At 41.2% G+C, this 13,208-nt stretch overlaps 1 long non-coding RNA gene across 2 annotated transcripts; it reads left to right on the top strand.

Moving 5' to 3' along the window:
* On the top strand, window positions 1-12,559 carry LOC138916423 (uncharacterized). Of its 2 annotated transcripts, none has more exons than XR_011423672.1 (4): window positions 1-6,956; window positions 10,145-10,286; window positions 10,934-11,045; window positions 11,932-12,559. It is a non-coding gene; the product is annotated as an uncharacterized lncRNA (long non-coding RNA). The 2 variants fall into 2 exon arrangements; XR_011423673.1 differs by having other exon boundaries at window positions 1,472-1,513.
* The last annotated feature ends 649 nt before the right edge of the window (window positions 12,560-13,208 follow it).

The following is a 13,208-nucleotide window of genomic DNA, read 5'->3' as shown; positions in this document are numbered from 1 at the left end:
GATATTTGGTTAAGCAGTGTTCTGGGTGTGTGTGTGTGTCTGGATGAGATTAATGTTTGAAAGTTGACTCAGTAAAGCAGATCGCCCTCCACAATATGGGTGGGTCTCATCCAATCTCTTGAAGACTTAAATAGAACTGAAGTCTGAGCAAGAGAGAATTTGCTGTCTCTGACTGATGATCTTCGAGCTGGAACATAGGTCTTCCGCCTTGAACTCACACTCAGGCCACAACTTATATCACTAGCTCTCCTGGATCTTAGCTTACAGATCTTGGGACTTTCAGCCTCCGTAGTCATGTAAGCCAATTCCTTATAATCAATCTCTCTCTCTCTCTCTCCCTGTATATATAATCCTATTGGTTCTGTTTCTCTGGAGAACCTTAATGAAACCTAATACAGGTGTTATGGAAATTGGTACCTAAAGGAACAGAATTTTAAGGATGTGCTTTCTGAATTGATTCTGAGGTTTCTGAAATTGGCTCTGTAATCTGATTAGCTTTAAAGATGCTAGTGACTATTTCCAGTAGTAAAGAGACCACTGATAGTCCATGGCATGATCTGGCAATAGAGATACACAGAATATTGGCTACTCCTATCAACCACGTGTAAGAAGCAAGTGTGACATTCAATGATCCCAGCCCCTCCTCTGTGTGACTACTTGCTGCTCTACACACTTTAAAATAATTCACATGTTCTCCTGATTTATGGCCTCCATTTACATATGTCCTCCCCTATAGCTTGATAAATTAAAACTTTGTTCTATGAGTTTCTCTCCAGGAACAGGCTGACCACAGGCAGGAAACACTCCTACAAGATACATCATCAGATAGAAGGAAAGAAAAATGAAAGACCCTGGAGTCTGTCATACCTGAAGGCCAACATTTCTAAACCCTCTCCTTACTGCCCATTTTCCATATACAACTACCTCAAGATGCTGTAATTCTTTTTTTTTTTTTTTTTGTGAGGAAGATTAACCCTGAGCTAACATCTGTGCCAATCTTCCTCCGTTTTATGTGGGATGCCACTACAACATGGCTTGACAAGCTGTGCTAGGTCCACACCCGGGATCCGAACCCGTGAACCCTGGGCCACTAAAGTGGAGGATGCCAACTTAATCACTATGCCACTGGGCCAGCCTCTCTGTAATTATTAAAGATGGATCTTTTGAGACGTTAGTCACCCGTCTTCTAATTATGCCGGCTAATCGAATTAAACCTGCTTTTCTTGACCCCAAACTCATGATTAACTCAGATCACAGAGAGCAGAGGGAGCCCATTGCTCGGTAACAAATTTCTGGCAACCAAGATGGGATGATGGCCTCTACCCGTGGCTAGTCGATTCAGAGGAGGCTGTTTTGGGACTTTCCCAGCAGCTGCTGGGTGGCTTTTTCTTTTTTACCTTCTGTCTGGGGAATTCCCCTCATGGCTGCTTCACTTGCCAACTGCCTCTAACGCTTCAGTAATCCAGAAACGAAGGACTGGATCGTGAGCTGATGAGATTGCGTCTGCAGCTAGGTGAGTCATCCCAGAGTGTACTCCCGGGCATTATATTCCTTTTTCCTTGTCTGGGGGCCATGGTCAGGCCAAGGTCCATCTGGTTTAGGTGCTGTTATTAAGGGATAAAGGAAAGTACAGACTGCCTAGCACATTATCTGGAAGAGCGGTTTCTGGTTTTTCTGTGGTGTGCACTCCTGCGTGTTTTGTTCTCCTGAACGTGTGTGTCATTCTACTAGTCTACATGCCGGTTTTCCTCTGTGTCAGAATCCCACAGTATACTTCCAGTGCTTGTTACATCATCTGTGGTGACATGAAGTCTGTGACCTTTGCTGTTGAGGGTCAAGCTGGAATTATACACCTCAATGCGGGCACTGCTGTTTGTGTGTTCACTATCTTTATAACCCTTGAGAGGAAGCCATAAGAGCACAGCCTGACTATCTTTTCCCACTCTTTGTCTGTCTTGTCTGGCACCTTCTTTGCTGTCATTGTGTGGAAGTTAGGTTTGGGCTTAAAGTAAGCTGGACTTGGACTTTCTGAAAAATAGAAGATTTAAAACCTTTCTGTCAGGCACCTGACCCCCTTCACTGGCATTGGGAAATCAGATCTTTACCCCACCTTAAGCCATTACCTCTTGCCTCTGGCTTATTTAGCTCTCGTGTGATAACTATGTACTTGGGTGGAGTGGGATTTAGGTAAGTCCCATAGTGATTGGGATGCCCAGAGTGAAGCCCTGCACCCTACTCCTGATCCCTTAATTCTTCGACACAAACTTTATCCCCATGTGCATGGTGCCACTCCATCTGTTCCAAGAAAAATTCTGCTATGGTGCATGCTGGCCAATTGGGCTGAATTTAGTTATGAGCCCATGACAAAGAAAAGTATGACCTTTTAGTGTAATGCAGACTGGCCCCAGCATACACGGGGCTCACGAGAAAAGTGGTCCCCAAACAGGTTGCTCAACCATGATACCATGCTGCAGCTAGAATCGTTCTGCAAGAAGAAAGGAAAGGAAGATGAAATCCCCTATGTTCAAGCCTTTATGCTGCTATGTCTAGATCAGGGAAGGGGGACGATGGACAAAGAGTCCCCCGGCTCCTCCCCCTCCTCCCCTTTTCCAGGCCCACTCCTTGCCCAAGGGGAAATGCCCGAGTGATTGCCAGGTCTAAGAGAAGAACTCCCTCCTTCTTCAACCCAGCAAGGGACACAATTCAGTCAGGGGGCCCTTCACTGAGCTGGGCAATTTCCACTGCAAAACATCCCTTAGGCATAAATGGACAAAGGCAACTGACCAGCTTCATTTGGATGCACTCTCCTTTCTCTACCTTGAATCTTTTTAGTTGAAAAAATAATAACCCACCATACTGAGGAGCCCCTCAAAGGATGACTGATTTGTTTTCCTCCATCTTTTTTTCCTATCACCTCATGGGGGCAGATATAAATATTTTTTTTATATACACATGCCTGAATGCCCTGTTCCCCTCCTGGAATGAAACATTCTTTGTAAACTGAGTGCTCAAGTGACTTTTGCTCTAGCCCAGCTAGTGGTGCAAGTGCCACCGGAACAATCCTTATGGTTCCAGATGGCCCTGCTAGGTGTTCCAACACCACCACCGGACCCAGTGCCACCGGAGATTCTCAAGGAAGTAAGACTGAACGATGTGTGGGCAGATAGGAAGCCTGGGAAATCAAAGAATGTCCAGCCAATACGTATATCCTTTAAAACCAAAAGATAAAGCCCAGCCTGAAACAATATCTGCTAAAACAGGAGGCTCAGGAAGGCATTCAGCCAGATCTGCAGAAGTTCCCGGTGGCAGGATTAATTAGACCTTGCCAGTCTTCATGTAATGCTCCTATTCTCCAGGTCAGGAAACCCAATTCAGATGAATATCGGTTCATTCAGGAACTTTGTGCCATAAATGAGGTGGTTCAAGACTTGCACCCTATTTTTCCCAGCCCTTACACCTTGCTAACCAGCATTCTGGGTAAATATGGCTGGTTTTCAGGTTTGGAATTAAATGATGCTTTCTTCTGCATACTGCTCATGGAAGAATCGCAACAACTCTTTGTCTTTGAATGATATGACACAGACACTCAGGCCACTCACCAATATTGTTGGACAGTGCACCTCCAGGGCTTCAAAAACTCCCCTATACTATTTGTGGAGGGCCTAGCTAAAGACCTGAGCCACTTACAATTACAAGAAGGATTGCTGTTACAGTGTGTGGATGACTTGCTGATAGCAAGCCTCACTTATGAGCAGTGTCTGGCCAACATGATAAAGACCTTAAATCATTTGGCTGAATGTGGGTACAAGATCTCATAAAAGAAAGCACAGATCTACAAACAAAAAGTTACCTACTTAGGATTTACCTTGTCAAAAGGCCAGGGGAACTGCTGCCAGACCGAGAGAAAGCTGTAGGTGCCTAAGCCCTCCCACCACCCAGTGAAAGCTATGAGGATTCTTGGGCATGGTTGGTTTCTGTTGGATCTGGATTCCTAACTATGGTCTCATAGTAAAACCCCTCTATGAAGCTCTAAAAGGGACATACCAGGAGCCACTAGAATGGACAAAGGAATGTCAGGTGGCCTTTGATACCATCAAGACAAAGTTAATTTCAGCCCCAGCCTTGGGACTTCCTAACTTGGGCAAGCCTTTCAGCCTATGCGTACATGAAAGGCAGGGAATAAGCTTGGGTGTTTTAACTCAAAAACTGGGCATGACTCCATGGACAGTGGCTTATTTTTCCAAACAATTGGATCAGACTGTCAAGGAAGCTCAAAAATTCACCCTGGGCCAACCCACCATGGTATATGTGCCACATCAAGGACTCACATTATTAGAACAAAGAGGGGCATACTGGCTCACTTTAGGATGGAGGGGCAAATACCAGGCCATCCTTTTGGACAATTCAAATGTATGGATGCAAGTATCATCCTCCCTAAACCCAGCCCCCTTGCTGCCTAATGAGACATCAGAAGCCTTAAAACATGACTGCTTACAAGTTATGGAGACTGTGTATTCTAGCTGACCTGATTTGTTGGACTGATTTGTTGAAAGAACCAGCCTTGGAACTCTTCATAGGTGGCAGCAGCTTTGTGGAGAAAGGTAAGAGATGCATGGGGTATGTGGTCATAACTTTACAAGAGACCTGAGAGGCTAAATCCCTACCCACCCAGGGACATCAGCTCAAAAGACAGAAATCATCGCCCCCACTCCGGCTTTATATCTAGCTTGAGGGAAAAGAGTAAATACAGACACAGATCCCCATTATGTCTTTACTGTAGTTCATGCTCATGGGACAATCTGGAAAGAAAGGGGGCTCTTAACAGCAGGGGAAAAGGAAATCAGACATGGTCCTGAAATCCTAGAACTGCTTGATGCTATTAATGAGCCGGCTAAGGTAGCTATCATGCATTGCCCTGGCCACCAGAAGGATAATACCCCTGTTGCCCAAGGAAACAGACTGGCTGACCAAGTGGCCGAATGGGGTGCTAAGAACGGGGCTAATGGGATGTTGCTATGATGGGTCCATACTGCCACAGATAGACCTTACTGCCTACAAGCTGATATATTCTGAAAAGGATAAGAAACAGGCTGAAGAACAGGGATACAACATTGAATGCCCAGGAGGCTGGACAGGGGATGCTCACAGGGTGATTGAAGACTGGCAAATAGACTTTACCCAGATGCCCCAGGCAACTGGGAATTTCAGGTTTTTGTTGGTGTTTGTGGAGACCTTCACCCGGTGAGTAGAAGACTTTCCCGCTCATACTGAGAAAGCATCAGAAGTCACTCGCATGTTGCTAAGAAATTATCCCCAGGTTTGGTCTGCCTAATACCTTGCAGAGTGATAACAGACCAGCTTTCGTCTCCCAAATAACTTAACAAGTGTCCAAAAGCTTAGACAGCCCATGGATGCTACACTCAGATTGCTCAATCAATTGGAAAGACAGAGAAAATGAATCACAGCTTAAAGAAGACCATTGCCAAAATCTGTCAGGAAACACAGCTAACTTGGGATGAAGTGCTGCCCCTTCCCCTGCTACGAGTTAGAGTAGCTTCCAGAAGTGGACTTAAATTGAGTCCTTTCAAAATTCTATATGGGAGAACCTTTCAGGCATCTTCCCCTGGGATTGACTCTCTGGATGTTTTAAGAAATGTTGTAATTGGTAATTATGTTAAATCATTAAGCTGTATATTAACTTCTGTCCATGAGTTTGCTTCTCATAGGTCTGCATATCTGTCTGCTGTCCCTCTACATGCCTTCTGACCTGGTGATCATGTTTTGCTGAAAACTTAGAAAGACCAGGGCCCCAAAAACCACTTGTCACCCAAATGGACAGGCTCCTTTGAGATTCTTCTTACCACTCGCTCATCTATAAAACTTGCAGGCGAGAAACCCTAGATACATCACTCCTGGATCAAGGCAGCCCCACAATCACACAAAGATATCCCACCTGTACTGAGGGACAAATTGGTTGTGGAACCCCTTGGAGAGTTAAAATATGTCTTTAAAATAAAACTTCAATCTCTTCTATCTAATCCTTCTTCTTACAGTTCTCAAAAAAAGTAACTCTTTTCCACTCTATGGTCCGTCTATGGCATCCTGATTCAGCAGGAAGTAACTAGAAAAATTATGATGCCCTGTCTCCCCCTTGACCATAAGGTTATGGGTTACTATTAATGGGCGGAAATTGTAAGTGAACATAAGTGAGGCCATCTTGTTCCGCTAAATGATCCCAGCCCCTCCTCTGTGTGACTATTCACTGCTGTACACACACTCTAAACTAATTCACCTGCTCTCCTGATTTACAGCCTCCGCTTACTTGTGTACTCCTCTATAGCTTGATAAATTAAAACTTTGTTGTCTGAGTTTCTCTCCAAGCATAGGCTGACCACATGGTGGAAACACACCTGCAAGTTTCCATCACAGCTGACAGAAGAATGGAACAATAAACAACCCTGGAGTCCATCATGCCTGAAGGAAATGCCCTCCTTACTGCCCATTTTCCCTATATAACTACCTCAAGATTATGTAATTCTTGAAGATGAGTTTTTTGAGACATTAATCACCCATCTTCTCATTATGCTGGCTAATTGAATTAAAGCTTCTTTTCTTCATCCCTAACTTGTTATGATTAATTGGCTCCGATTACGGCGAGCAGAGCAAGCCCATTGCTTGGTAACACAAGGAGCTGGGTGACTGTATATGATACTTTCAAACATTTTTGGAAAACTAATGAATGTAGTGAGATTGACTCGTTGCTCCTATTGTCACTGGATGAAGTAGTGACGGAAAATGATGAGTTCAGGGATTGGAATTCCTAGCTCAACTGCCACATAAATGACCTGACAACTTCTGTGTGTGTTCTGAAGGAGACCCTTGTCTTCTACAGCCACAGGCTGAGATTGCTGAAAATCAAATGAAAAATCGCATTCAGGGACTGGATGAATTACGATGTAAGTTAAACTCCCAGCCTCCCAGGGGGTCTGCTGTTAAAGTGGGGGCCTTGATTGGGAAAGAATCAGTTCCTACAAATTGGAATGGGGACATGTTGGAAGATCTTGGTAAAACTGGGGACATTGAGGCCCTAAATTCTGTTGAGTCTTCTTTGCCAGTGGAAGAGACTTCTTTACCCACAATGGGCAGGGCCTCCCCAACCCCAGTGGTAGAAGCCTCTCTAACCCCATCTGAAGGGATTATCTCTACAAGGCCTGAGGAAACTGTAATGGCCTCCCCTGAGGCAGTTTCCATGCAAGACAATGCTGATTCTCTGCAGGACCCACCCCCACTACCCCATTTGCTTCTAGACCTATAATTAGACTCAAGTCTCAGTAAACCCCTAAAGGTGAAGCACATATCATTTTCCTTTTAGTTATTTTTGGGGGTTCATTGAGGTCCTAGGGGTTGCGGATTTATGGTTTTCATCAAAATTGGAAGTAGTTCTTCCAAATAACTCTCTGAATATTTTTACTGCCGCTTTCTCTCTTCTCCTTTTGGGACTCTGATTACACATATGTTTAGACTACTTGAAATTGTCACACAAGTGACAGATGCTTGGTTCAATCTCCTTCAACACTTTTTCTCTTTCATTTAAAATAATTTTTATTGTCTTCAAGTTTAGAGTAGTTCCTTTCTTCTTCAATGTTTATTCTGTTGTTAGACCGTCTAATACATGTTTTTTAAAACAATTTCAGGTATAATATTTCTCAGATCTAAAATGTCTATTTAGTTTGCTTTTATGGTGTCATTTAAATTTTGTCTCCATTCTTTCCATCTTTTTCTGTAATTCCTTGAATGTATTTATAAGAGTATTTTAAAGCCTTTTCTGTTAGTTTCAATACCTGGGTCACTTGTAGATTTGTTACTGTTAATGCTTTTCTTTCACTGTGGTTTTCATTTTCATGTTTTTTATGATTTCATAAGAGATATTGTGTATAGAAAACCAGCAGACATTGAAGAATACTGCATTTTTGTTTTTATTTTCCCAGAGAATGACAGCTTTTTCTAAGGCTTGTGGTTAACCTAAAGAGGTGATCATTCCAATTTTACTGAATGTTAAATTGATCTAGGACTGAGCTGCCACTTTATGAAGACTGAGTTCTCCTCTGGCCAACCAACTCCTACCTTCCTTCCTGCCGCTACTGCCTACACTGTCACTGTTGCAGCTGCCTGGAGCTAGTCTTTGTGTTTGAGTCTGCATCTAGGAGAGGAATGGGATACAGTGTTGCCCAACATCATAAGAGTGCATATACTGGGCAGGTTCTTTCTCCTTTGCCATCCCACCTTTGTGTTTTCTCAGCAAATTTAGGGGAGATATGCGATAGAAGTTAATTGTCATATGAAAAACATTGTTGCATTTGCAGGGCATTCCAGATTTCAATTCATCTCACTTGCCTCTGCTGAAGCTAATAGCTTGGTTAACCTTTTCATGACTAGGTAAAGTTTCTTTGCCTTGAGCTGGGCTTCTCTTCTATTCCCCTGCACCCAGACTTAGCATTTGCCCCCGAAAGTTACTGTTGCTGGATGATCCCCTAAGAAAGGCTCTTCTCTCTGGATATCAACTCAGAAACACTTCCTTGTGTCTTTTGCTGCTTGGAAGTCCATAGCTATGTGTGATGTTTGTATTATCCAAACTGTTCTTTGAGAGAAAAGGTCTTCTGTTTTTTTTCGCATCCTAAACTTGAAGCAGAACGAGTTTCTGATTATTTTAACCATGGGTTAAAGGGGGAAATAAAATCATTACCCAGGACATCACCCAGGTAAAAATATACATATATCAGAAATTAAAGAGAAATCATATCCCTGTAAAATATTTAATTAGAAAGATAAGAGGGATCCTGAAATCTAGCGTTTCTTAAGCAATGACACAGCAAGTTTATCCAACAATAAAGCTTATTCAACAAGTTTACCCAGCATCTCACAGATGGCAGACGCTGTCTATGTGCTCCAACCTCTCCAATCTTCCAATAAACTTTTCTCATATTTCCCCCTCTATCTTGTGAGCAGACAATCAGCAATGACTAGATCCGAGGAAATTGGAAATATAGAGGCCAAAAGAAAGAGACAACAATCAGACTATGCAGGAGAAAAAAACTTGACCAAAAAAAAAAAAATCCATTAATACACTCCGAAGTATGGAAAGAAATATTACATGTATGAAAAAAGAACAGAACACTATAATATGGAAATATAGAGAACAAATAGTTCTATTGAGAATAAAAATGATAGTCAAAAAGAAAATATCAGTAGAAGGATTGGGATATTAAGTAGAGAAAATTAACTAGAAAGTGGAAGAAAAGAGCAAGATAATAGAAAAGAAAATATCATAGTAATACTAATATTATGGCTACTTCAGGAGATTTAATAGCAGTTACAGAAAGAGAAAAGAGAAAAAACAGAGGGGAGAAAATAATCTAAAAATTTATATTTGAATGCCCAGAAAAATTGATAAAAATAGACCTACTTGAATAAATCTCAGAAGAGTTGGTACAAATGAAACATCCTTTAAGATTCCAAGAGAAAAAAATATTTAGGTCACACTTAAAGGACTAGAAATCAGAATGGCTTTGGACTTTTCAAGAGCAAAACTGAAAATGAGAAGACAATGAAGCCTTGAACATTCAGAAGAAAAAATATTCTAATGTAGAACTTTAAAGCGAAGAAAAACCATCACATTATTGAGGGATATAAATTAAAACATTTTTAAACATGCACAATCACCAAATTTTATCTCTCACATGCTCGTTCTCTAAAGGCTACTGGAAACATGAAAAGATGTTCAAACTCATTTGCTATTAATTGAGGAAAAGGTAAATTAAAGTCACAATGAGATAACACAAACTTATTAGAACAGTTAAAATAGAAAAGTGATAATACCAAATGCTGGTGAGGATGCAGAGAAATTGAATCTCTAATACATTGCTGATAGGAATGTAAAAACGATGAAGCCACTCTGGAAAATACTATGTCAGGCTCTTACAAAACTTTACCTCTCCTTACCATACAACTCAACAATTGCATTCTTGGACATTTACCCTAGAGAAATGAAACTTTATGTTCACTCACAAAATCATACATGAATGTTTCTAACAGCTTCATTTATAATAGAAAAAATATATGAAACAACCCAAATGTCCTTCAATAGGTGGATGGTTAAAATCTGGCACAACCATGCAGTGGAATACTACTCAGCAATGTAAAAGAACGAACTATTGATATACACAGCAATGTAGATGGGCCTCAAGAGAATTCCGCTCTCTGAAAAAAATCTCAAGAGCTCGCATACGGTATGATTCCATTTATGTAACATTCTTGATACGGCAAAACAACAGAGAGGGAGAACAGAATACTCGTTGCCGGGAGGGAGAGAGAGGCTCGGTGGTGGGATGTTAATACGTGCAGGTAGCATGAAGGAATTTTTTGTGGTTATGAAACAGTTCTGTATCTTGATTGTGGTGACGGTTGCAGAAATCTATACATAGGACAAAATTGTATAGAACTAAACACAGCTAAACACATACACACAAATGAATTCAGGATAAAAGAGGACAAAAACTGAATAAGGCCCGTAGTTTAACTGTGATGGAGCCGTGTCAGTTTCTGGCTTTGATATTGTGCTACAGCGATGTAAGATGTCACCATCGGGGGGAGTTGAGTGAAGGGTACATCAGACTATGTTTGCAGCATCAAAGAATCTTGAGTCTATAATTACTCAAAAACGTAAAGTTAAAAAAAAATCTTTACAGAGCATCAAAAGTACAAAATATATACTGAAGTATGAAACAAAGTATACATGTATATTCATGTTTATTTCTATGTTAGAAAATTATCCAGAAACAGTTCTTAGGAACATTAAAATTGATAAATAAATTATGCACATATATGGAGAAAGAGGGAAAGAAACTACTGGAGTGTCCTGTTTTTTCATAACAAGACAGGACAGCAAGAGAAATAAGTGAAATATAAATTAAAGAAGGACCATTAAAAAAACTCCAGGATGACAAAAAAGAAATCCTAGGATGACAGCTGTGTATCAGCAATGAAAGGTGAGTAGGCCGGGCATCTCCAGTAGAAACTCCTTCAAAATGATGAAATCTCTATGATTTGTAATATGAATCAATGTGTTAAGATTTAGAAAACGGGTGAAGGGTTTGGGGTTGAAAAACAAGCAAAAAAAAAAAAAAACCCCACAATTCCAGGGAAAAACACAATGTACAGGAGAAAGAAAAAAGATTGAATGGCTCAGCTCTTATGGCATATATAGTCATAAATATATAAATAAGACATATCTCTCTGCCCAAAATTATGAGCTTTATGGGGGGGGGGATGGTAAATGTTCATTTGTCTGATGGTTGGGGGATGGAAAGAGGAAAGAGAGTTAAATCTTGATCTTCCATGGTGAGAAGACAGTGTTGCTCAACTTTTTTTCACATAAAGGCATTTCTAGTGGGGCTGGCCCCGTGGCCGAGTGGTTAAGTTCGCGCGCTCCGCTGCAGGCGGCCCAGTGTTTCCTTAGTTCGAATCCTGGGCGCGGACATGGCACTGCTCATCAGACCACGCTGAGGCAGCGTCCCACATGCCACAACTAGAAGAACCCACAACGAAGAATACACAACTATGTACCGGGGGGGCTTTGGGGAGAAAAAGGAAAAAATAAAATCTTAAAAAAAAAAAAGAAAAAAGAAAATTATATTCGTCTGGTGCATGGCTAAATTAGAGGTGTTTGGAATTCCAAATGAGACTTCTTGCTACCTAAGATATCTTGTATAACTAGTTGATTTTTTAAACCATGTGAATATATAACTATGATTATTGAAACCTTAAAAGATAACTACTTTGGTTGCATGTGAAACAAGGCAAGTTAATGGATTAAAAGGAAAAATAACTCAAAACATATTGAATAATTTTTCTTCTCCTTTTGTCACTCATCAGGGGTGTGACAGGAGGAATTATGACCCTCAAGAAAATCCCACGCCCCAATTCCCAGGACTGTGAATATGATGAAATGTCACACCCAAGAATATGTTACCTTAGGTGGCAAAAAGAACTTTGCAGGTAATGTTACTAAGTTTACTTTGAAATAGGGCAATCATCCGGGATTATTTGAGTGGGCCCAGGGCAATCACAGGACACCTTAAAAATAAAAGAAGGAGACATTTGAGATGGACTTGACAAACCACTGCTGGGTTGAAGATGGAGGGAACCACATGCAAAGAAGTGCAAGTGGCTTCTAGGAGCAAAGAGCAGCCCCCAGCTGGCAGCCAGCAATGAAACATGGATCTCAAAACCTCCAGCTACAAGGAACTGGATTCTTTCAACAATGAGTGAGCTTAGAAGAGGATCCCAAGCCTCAGAACCACAGACCTGGCCAGTAATCTGATTTTAGCTAAGTGAGACTCTGAGTAAATAATGTAACCAGGCTGTCCAGGACTTCTGACCCACAGAAACAGAAAGATAATAAATTTGCGTTGTTTTAAGCAGCTCCATTTGTGGTAATTTGTTACACAGCAATAGATAATACAAGGGGGTGAAGGTGAGGTTCTTACCATTTTGAGCAAGATTTGAAGTTTTTACCTTAGTGACTCTATTATTCAGAGTGGGCTAACTTCTGTGACAAATAATTCCACGCTTTCCTTGATCTGGTACCAAAAATATCTCTCTTAGGCCACAATACAACTGAATGTTCAGCAATGGATTTAATCTATGCAGTTCTCTACAGGTCTCAGCATCTTCTGGGTCCTGGGTTCTCTGCAACTGGCCAGTACGTGAGGGAAGAGAGACTGTGAGAATAATGCAGGGGATTCTAGGGGTCTAGCCTGGAAATGGTGAGCATCACTTCACCAACATTCACTGGTGATAGTCACTTCTTACCTAGTTGGATGCAGGGGGGCTGGGAAGTGTAATCCAGCTGTGGAATATTTAACCTAGCAAATGAAAGTGCATGTGTGAACAACCAGTTCATTTTCCCACAAGATCTTGGGAACTGTAGGTATAAGATGCATCAGAAAATCAGTTCTCAATTTTCCCAAAAACAAGCCTTAACAGATTCTAAGAAAGATATATCTTGGAATAAGATAGTTTTAAAAAAAATTAGATTGTCTTTAAGTAAATCATAAATGTTCTGGCTCCCTACACCTTTTTGTACTTTGTCTTATAATGGGCTACTTCACATATTTGAGTTCCCTTATTGGCTCCTAAACACATTGGAT

Source organism: Equus caballus, chromosome 12 (assembly GCF_041296265.1).
Source record: "Equus caballus isolate H_3958 breed thoroughbred chromosome 12, TB-T2T, whole genome shotgun sequence".
Lineage (NCBI taxonomy): Eukaryota > Metazoa > Chordata > Mammalia > Perissodactyla > Equidae > Equus > Equus caballus.
The sequence above is the reverse complement of the archived record's forward strand: the minus strand, read 5'-3'. Positions and strand labels throughout refer to the sequence as shown.